The following is a 7,824-nucleotide window of genomic DNA, read 5'->3' as shown; positions in this document are numbered from 1 at the left end:
CTTCGTCTTGTTATTGAGTCTGACTTCATCTTCGTCTCTTTGCAAACCAGTTGCCATGTGAACCCATCATAACTGCACCAAATAAAACTAAGTGCATAAGGATCCCATTCATGTGAAACTCCAATGGGTGTAGTAATTAAATAAATAAAGCCAGCCATCCTCTTTCACAATTGAGGACCAATTAAAACAATTAAAGAGAACGTGTTTTTGGTTCACATTAATCAACAACTCCACATTCTGTACTTTTTTTTGCATGCAATAATTTGATATCTAAAGGTAATAGTAATAATTTTTTAGTGTTTAATTCAAATTTTAGGATTAATTTGATAAAAGTTAATTGTTAATATTATTATGCCTAAAATTTTTATTATTTGTTCATAGAACAAATTTAATGTTAATTTTGAATTTGTTTAATTTTACGTTTAATTTTTAAAATACAGTTCAATGGATGTAATTTAATTAGATTTTTTGGGTTGATTTGATGAAATTTAATTGCTAATAATATTAACTAATTATAAATTTTCATCAAAACAACTCTAAAACGTAAATTAAACACTAAAAAATTAATATTATTATCTTGAAATACCAAAATGTATAACTTTTATCAAATACAAAGACCATAGGTACTATGTGCAAGAAGATATAATTCTCTAAAAATAAGAAAAAAAAAGTTATAAAAACTTAAAAAAGCATATAAACTTGTACTCATATCCATCGAAAAAAGTTGTGAGAGTCACATATCAAGGGGGAGAATTTTCATTCTTTGTTGCATTATGAACTTTGTTTTTCTTATGCATTTTACAACTATTTGTAGAAATTTCATGAAAATTCATGGCTGGATTACGGAATATGGTCTTAAGAGCAAAGACGAAGCTATACAAAAATATGTTCTCTATAAGTAGGAAGTTGAAAACCAACTTTATAAAAATACGGGTCTAGTTGTTTATTATTGTACAGGTACCATTGAAAGAGCTAGGAATATTATGCACTTGTTTGTTGATCAAGCACTCATTTCTTATCAAGATATGCTTCAACAAGTACCCAATAATTTTGATGTTATGACTCCATTTCTCTTTTGGATTGATAGTGACTTACTTCGTTTATGTGATATTTCTAATTATCTTATAACTCTACGTAATCCAACCTTCCTAAATGTCCCCAAAATATTCCACCGAAGACATATATTTGGTTATTCTCTATGTGATAATTAAGATTTGTGTTTCTTCGTCACTTTTTAAAGCGGGGTTTACCAAGTAAACTTGACGATTCTCTTGTATTATAATAATCCCATCTGATTTGACAATAATCACCAAACCCAACTAATACCATTCCGGTCCACAAAAACCATTAACAAATACATGATTTGAAGACCTTGACTATGATTTTACACACCAATCAGCATTTCTCAAACAAATGTTGTGTGTACCTCACCTTTGAATTTTCTTTTAACTTTTTCTTGGAATCAAGTATTTTCAAAAATATTAAATACATTTGATGTTTACACTATGATGCTGAATTTTGATAATTAAGAATTGTGTACCTAACATTTGGATTCTTTTTTTAGAAAATATATGTGAAGCATAATTTACCAAGTAAACTTGACAATGCACTTATGCCTATAATATCCCTACTAATTTCATCCATCATTATTTTTAGAAGTAATCACTAAACTATTAATGTGTTTCTGCTTTAGTCACCTAAATTTAAAAATAATTCTATTTTAATCACTAATGTTATTGTCATTAGATTTAATGAAAGAGCAATCAAAATATAAAATGTGGATGATGCTAGTGACTAAAATAGAATCTTTTTCTAACTTGAGTGATTAAAATAGAAACACACACTAGTAATTGAATGATTATTTGTGTAATTCATCCATATTTTTATTGTTTTTAAATTTTTTTAATAAACATTCACTAATTTTTTTCTTGAAAGATACAAGAATGAAAAGAATGTAGCCAAGCCAAGCTTTTAGAATTGGGAGTTTAATGTATTTAGATATCATAGAGTAATTGTAAGAAAGGGTAATTATTGAGGAGTAATTACACTACTTTATAATTATAAAAAATTCTAATTCTCAATATTTATTTATTTCCCATTGTGAAATTAATCTTAAAAAAAATTTAACCCTAACTAGTTACCTATGCAATTCCTTTAATTTTCAATCCTTTATATGAATTGGAGAGTGTAATGTTTTAAACTCAATATTAGAAATGTATTTAGGATGTTACAATTACATTTATTTCAGTGTGACTCATAAATTGTAAATAACTACACAAATTACATAATTTTGAGGCAATTTAATCTCTTTTTTAATTGTATCTTGTGTTTGAATGACCATAAAATCAAAAGTTCTTTTGTCCCCAAGTTAAAGTCTTTTCCCCTTATTTGATAATTTAATTTTGCTATTAAATTATTGATGAAAAATTATGAGCAATAAGAAACGATGAGTAAATTTTTTTTTATTTTTTTAAGATTTTGGATTAAATTGAGATAATATGTAAATGTTAAGGGTTAAAACTTTTAATTATGACTAAATTGAAACATGTAAAATCTGAGGGTTAAATTTGTTATCATGACTAAATTGAAAACTGTGATAAGCTGGTTGGCATTGAAAATAACATCCACCTTCATGTCTTCATTCCAGTGTTGGAATATTTTCAATATATATAATTTTCAATAGTTGCTAATGAAAAGTTATAAGTAACCAAAAGTTATGTCATTTGATTATTAACAAATAGTCATAATTATTTTAGATATCTATTGAATAATTATGTTATTGCTAAAGATATGACTATCCATTTGAATCGTTATATCCCTATGAAGAGATTAGGCCCGTTCTTGACATTTTTGAGACCTACGTGAAACGATAAATTAGGCCCTTTTAAAAAAGACATAATTGCATAAAATACCCTCGACGTTTGGGGGTTTTTGGTTTTGTGCCCTTGACCTTTTTTTTATTTGGGCCCTCAATGTAATGATTTTTCCACAAATCAACTCATTTTTAATGGGAAACATTAGCTGCTCGTTAGTCAAGGATCGGTCAACATAGCTGTCTATATGGCGTGCTAGGTTAAAGGATGATATGGAAAAAAATAATTAAATATAATAAAAAAGACTTGGAAAAAAAACCCAAATTGTGACCCGAAACTACTCCAAAAAAATCTGAAATCCCCCCCAAAAAAACCCCAAATCGTGAAATCCCTAAAAACTTTAGCATTTGATGCGGTAGTTGAGAGCACCAAAAATATCCTATTCCCTGTAAAATAATGAAAAAGAAATAGTAAAGGGGAAGTAGGGTCGAATCCTTAGGGACCAGATTATATGAATGCTTGTTTCTCGAAATCCTAGGCAGAATCGTACCCAAGAAAACCTGCGTTCTTGGAAAAAATAAAAAAAAAAAGAATTTAAGAATTGATTTTGGAAGCGAAAAATAAAATAAAAACAGAATTTAAAATTTACTGAAATTATGATTACGAAAATAATAAAAATAATAAAGAGAGTTTTAAGAGAAAAGAAAAAATTCTTATGGGAAAGTTCCAGCCTCCGGTTGTCTCATTCCGCCTTGGGCTTAATCCTTGGCTTTTGGATGATCTTTCTCGACTCAAGTAAGCCAGTTATAGCGGAAGAGGACGCCTATGACCACCAGTTCCAAAGATTAGACTTACGATTTTTAGGGAACCTGACTCTAGCCAGTAATCTATGCTAGATCAACGCTTCTTAATGGCGAATCCCACGCCATTTTGTCTCTTTGGCTCGCCAACCTCTGACGCAGTAAGTTAACGAACCGACTATGCAATCCTTCCAAAACATACAAAGCAGCCGCCTTTGCATATGCTGAAAAGCTTACTTCTTAAGGGCCATGGACGGAAGCGTCAGCCCGGAGTGCGGAGAAACGATGAATACTTGGTGAGAAGGCTAAGTACGGATTCTAGGCCTCAAGAACCCTTTTTGGGGAAATATTGACAACTTTTGGCTAGAAGGGTTTTAGTGGCTCATGATAATGGTGGAAAAGAAAATAAATATAAAAATGGAAAAAGAAATTTTATTGAAAGGAAAAAAATATAGAAAGAACAAAAGACTTTTGGGGTGAGAGTGTTTACAGAAAAGATGCCCCAAATAGAGTCACTTCACCCCTATTTATAGTGCTAGGGAGATCGTCTAATTGAACTTAAATTCTAAAAAGATAAATACATTTAATTAAAGATAAACAAAGATAATTAAAATAAAATCCTAAATTTGAATAATCCTAATAATTATCTTAATATTAATTATCCTAATAAAATAAAATAAAATAGAGTCTTCCAAAATAAAATCTCTTCTATTTGCTTTTAAGTCCTTGTGCCTTCCATGTTCGCACTTTTGGCACCATATTTGTCCCACGTTGCATATTGGCCCATTTAATCTCCAAATTGACGCTTTTTCCCTTGAATTTACTTTTCGCCTCCAATTTAGTCCCTAAAAGATAAAAAGACATAAATAGCTCAAATTAGTAGGCTCAAGCTCAAAATAAACACATGATTAATATATAAAAACACGTCATTTTAGAGTATTATCAGCATTCTCAAATCATCATTGAATCCCTAAAATTGTTACGATAAAAAAAACTTCAACAATCGCCAATCTTAAAAAAACCTGCGATAGCAAAAGAGTTTTCATTGTAAAAGAAATCTCACAACAAGGAGGGGGAGCCATAGATTAATTTTATTAGGGCAGACTCCGTAACCCAAATCGAAAGGTAAGTGATTTTTTAGTGGGTTTTTTTAGGAAAATGTTATCATTTTTTTTAATTTGGTATAGTTTAGATATCCAAAATCAAAAGGTTGACTCCATTCGATAATCTAGGGTTGTTGTCTGCTACAGTTTTAGTTGCCATGAAAATGGGTTTTTTTAACAGCAGTGGTGGTTGAATTTTGCTAGTGTTGTCGATTTCTGATGCGATAGTAGGGTATAAGATGTTTGAATAGTAATATGTTTGAATATCGAAAAGAGTGGATGCCTACTATGTTTTATTGTTTACTTTTAGTAATGACTTAGTGTAACGCCCAGGAATTCAAGTAATTGATTTGTTGAATTTAATTAATAAGTGCATATCTCAACGATTGTAAGCCTTGATTAGGAGGGTGAGGTCTTGGGTTTGAGACCTGTGGGAGTATATTTATTTTGTTCCACATGGGCTGGCCATGAAGTAGTGGTAGAGTCATGTTGGGATTCTGGTTAGTAGTGTCTGTCATCTTTTTTTTTTTAAATTTCATTATTCCATTTTGGTTACTGACTTTTTTTCCTTCTTCTTCCACTGTCTATGGCCTTCTATTTCTAAAATTTCTTTTTGATACTTGATTGTGGGACTTTAATTCTTGTTTCATTAATTCCTTCAGTGGTGGTTTCTTAGTGTAAGGTAAAGTTTAAGTTTTTTTTTCTTCTTGTGTTTATTGTGTTTTGGTGGATGGTGGCAAAAAGGTGTGGGTTAGGAACTTGATTCTATGTATGTTTTGGCTAGGGGAGGATTGAGAATCATTGGGTTTTCCTCCGGCAACCTAATTTTATTGGTGGGCTCCTGCTTTTGATTGAAGATAAGAGGTTAATTTAAGATGTTAGGTTGATTGTATCGACTTGGTATTGGATTTGGTAGTGATTAAAGTGATTAATTTTGTGAACTATGGTCATTTTTAGGTTCTGGGTGACTCGTACATGAAAGTTTTGGTATCAAAATCGAGCCAGATACGTAACGAGAAACTTGAAAAATAGCGAACAACGAAAGTCAAAATTGGGGCCTGTCGACGCCGTACAACTATGTGCCAGGCTACGTGGGCCATTCGTGCGTGTGGACCCAAATTTTAAAAATTTTCCCTAGGGTCGTACATGTCGTCCAGATCGACTGTGGGCCTTTCGTGGGGTCGGTATGTGTGGTACAAGCCTTGAAGTCCGTGAATCTGTTAGTTTGAAATTGACATAAATAACGCCTATATGCATGCAATGTAATGCTGTACGTATGATCTATTCTATTACGTATAAGCATGTTGAATATCTATTATACGAGCATGCATGATATATTAATTCTGGAATCTATTATTACTGTCTGTATCTAGTTATGGGGCGGGGGTATGTATAATGTGGAAGAAGTGTTCTGTGTGGGGCGATATCTCACCATTATACCGGCAACACAACTGCGATTACTTTAAAAAGTGTCGTAAGATGGCTGGAGCTAGTGTGTAAAGGATGGGGGTAGGATCATATATATCTGTAACTATACTATACTGACATGATTCTGATTCTGTTTATAAAATAAGTCTGTATCTATTCTGCCATATAATTAAATCTGAGATTCTATTTTTGTTAAGTTACACACTGAGTTATAAAACTCACTCTCTATTTGTCTGTTACTTTCAGGTAATCCTCAGACTTAAGCAGGTTGGTGCGATAAGAGCTCTCATATGCCCACGATTCCGTAAAATGTTATTTAAATAAATTTGCTTATTAAGAATTTTGTTTTGAGTTTTTTAATTTTGGGATTCTCTAAACTTTTGGGTTTTTACTTTGGATTTGATATTTTTAATTTGGGATTTCTCACATGACATGGTAAAATGATTTACGAAAACAACTGTATTCTTGCAATCAACCATTTTCGAGAAACCAAACTCAGTTTTTCAAAATATAACGACTTAAGTTTTTTTGCTGCAAATTATTTGATTTGTTTGAAAATGTAAACAACTGGCGGTTTTTAACTAATAAGTGTCACAAAACATTTTTAAATTAAGTGGACGCTTTTAGTAACAAAGATATACGATGTTTTCAAAAAGAAAAAGTTGAATTTATACTCTACTTCGTAACATTCCAAATAACGTTTAGGCCAGGTTTGGGGTGTTACATTTAGTGTTTGTTGTTGTATTCAAAGAAATGGTCTCAATGTAGTTATTGAGTTTTTTTTTTGCTGGTTTTGCTTAGTAAATTATTTTTTTATGCTTTGCAGATATAGTGGGTTGAGGAATATTATCTTATTTTGCACATGGGTGAGCACTTTGTAAAGGATCCATATGTTAGGTATGTAGGTAGGGAAATGATTAGGCTTAAAGAGGATCAGACACAATATCTTATTTTAAATTATATAAAATAATGAGAATTGTGTTAGGGTTTCACACTGTCATGTTAATATATTTTCATGAGTTTGGTACAGTAGGGTTACAAAATAATCTCAAGGTGATTTATGATGACACTTCTACAATAGCTATATTAGACTTTTAGGTCATGTTTAAGTAATTCACTTATATGTTAAACGTGAGGTGGATAACCCTATAAGAAGATGATATGTTAATGTTGACTACTGGGGAGAGTGATGTTGAAAGAGTAGAAACTGATTGGGAGAGTGATATTGAAATAGTGGAAGCTGATAGGGATGGTGTTGTAGAAGAGGTACAAGCTAATGGGGAGGGTGTAGTTGCAGGGTAAAAGTTGATGCTGAAGGGGATGGTGATGTAGAAAAAGTACAAGTTGTTGGGGAAGGTGATGTTGAAGGGGTAGAAGCTTATGGGAAGGGTGTGACTACTACTAGTATTGAGGCAGATGAGTATGGTGGTGGGGAAAGTGGTGGGTAAATTAGTTTAGGGTCTACTGTTGTAAAGGATAATGATAATGGTTATGGATCATCTGTTGGTGATGCAAATGCTACTGATTTTACATTAGATGGAGTGGACAATGTTGTTGTTGCAATTAGTGGAGAAAAGGAGGATGGGAATGATACTAAGGCTGAGGTATGAGACTTAGATGAACATGGCAGCTTGCTTGGGTCATATGAAGATGAAGAACATGAAGATTGTGAGAGAAGAA

The sequence above is a fragment of the Gossypium hirsutum genome, chromosome A10 (genome assembly GCF_007990345.1).
Source record: "Gossypium hirsutum isolate 1008001.06 chromosome A10, Gossypium_hirsutum_v2.1, whole genome shotgun sequence".
In the NCBI taxonomy this organism is placed as follows: Eukaryota; Viridiplantae; Streptophyta; class Magnoliopsida; order Malvales; family Malvaceae; genus Gossypium; species Gossypium hirsutum.
This window is presented reverse-complemented; position numbering follows the sequence as displayed.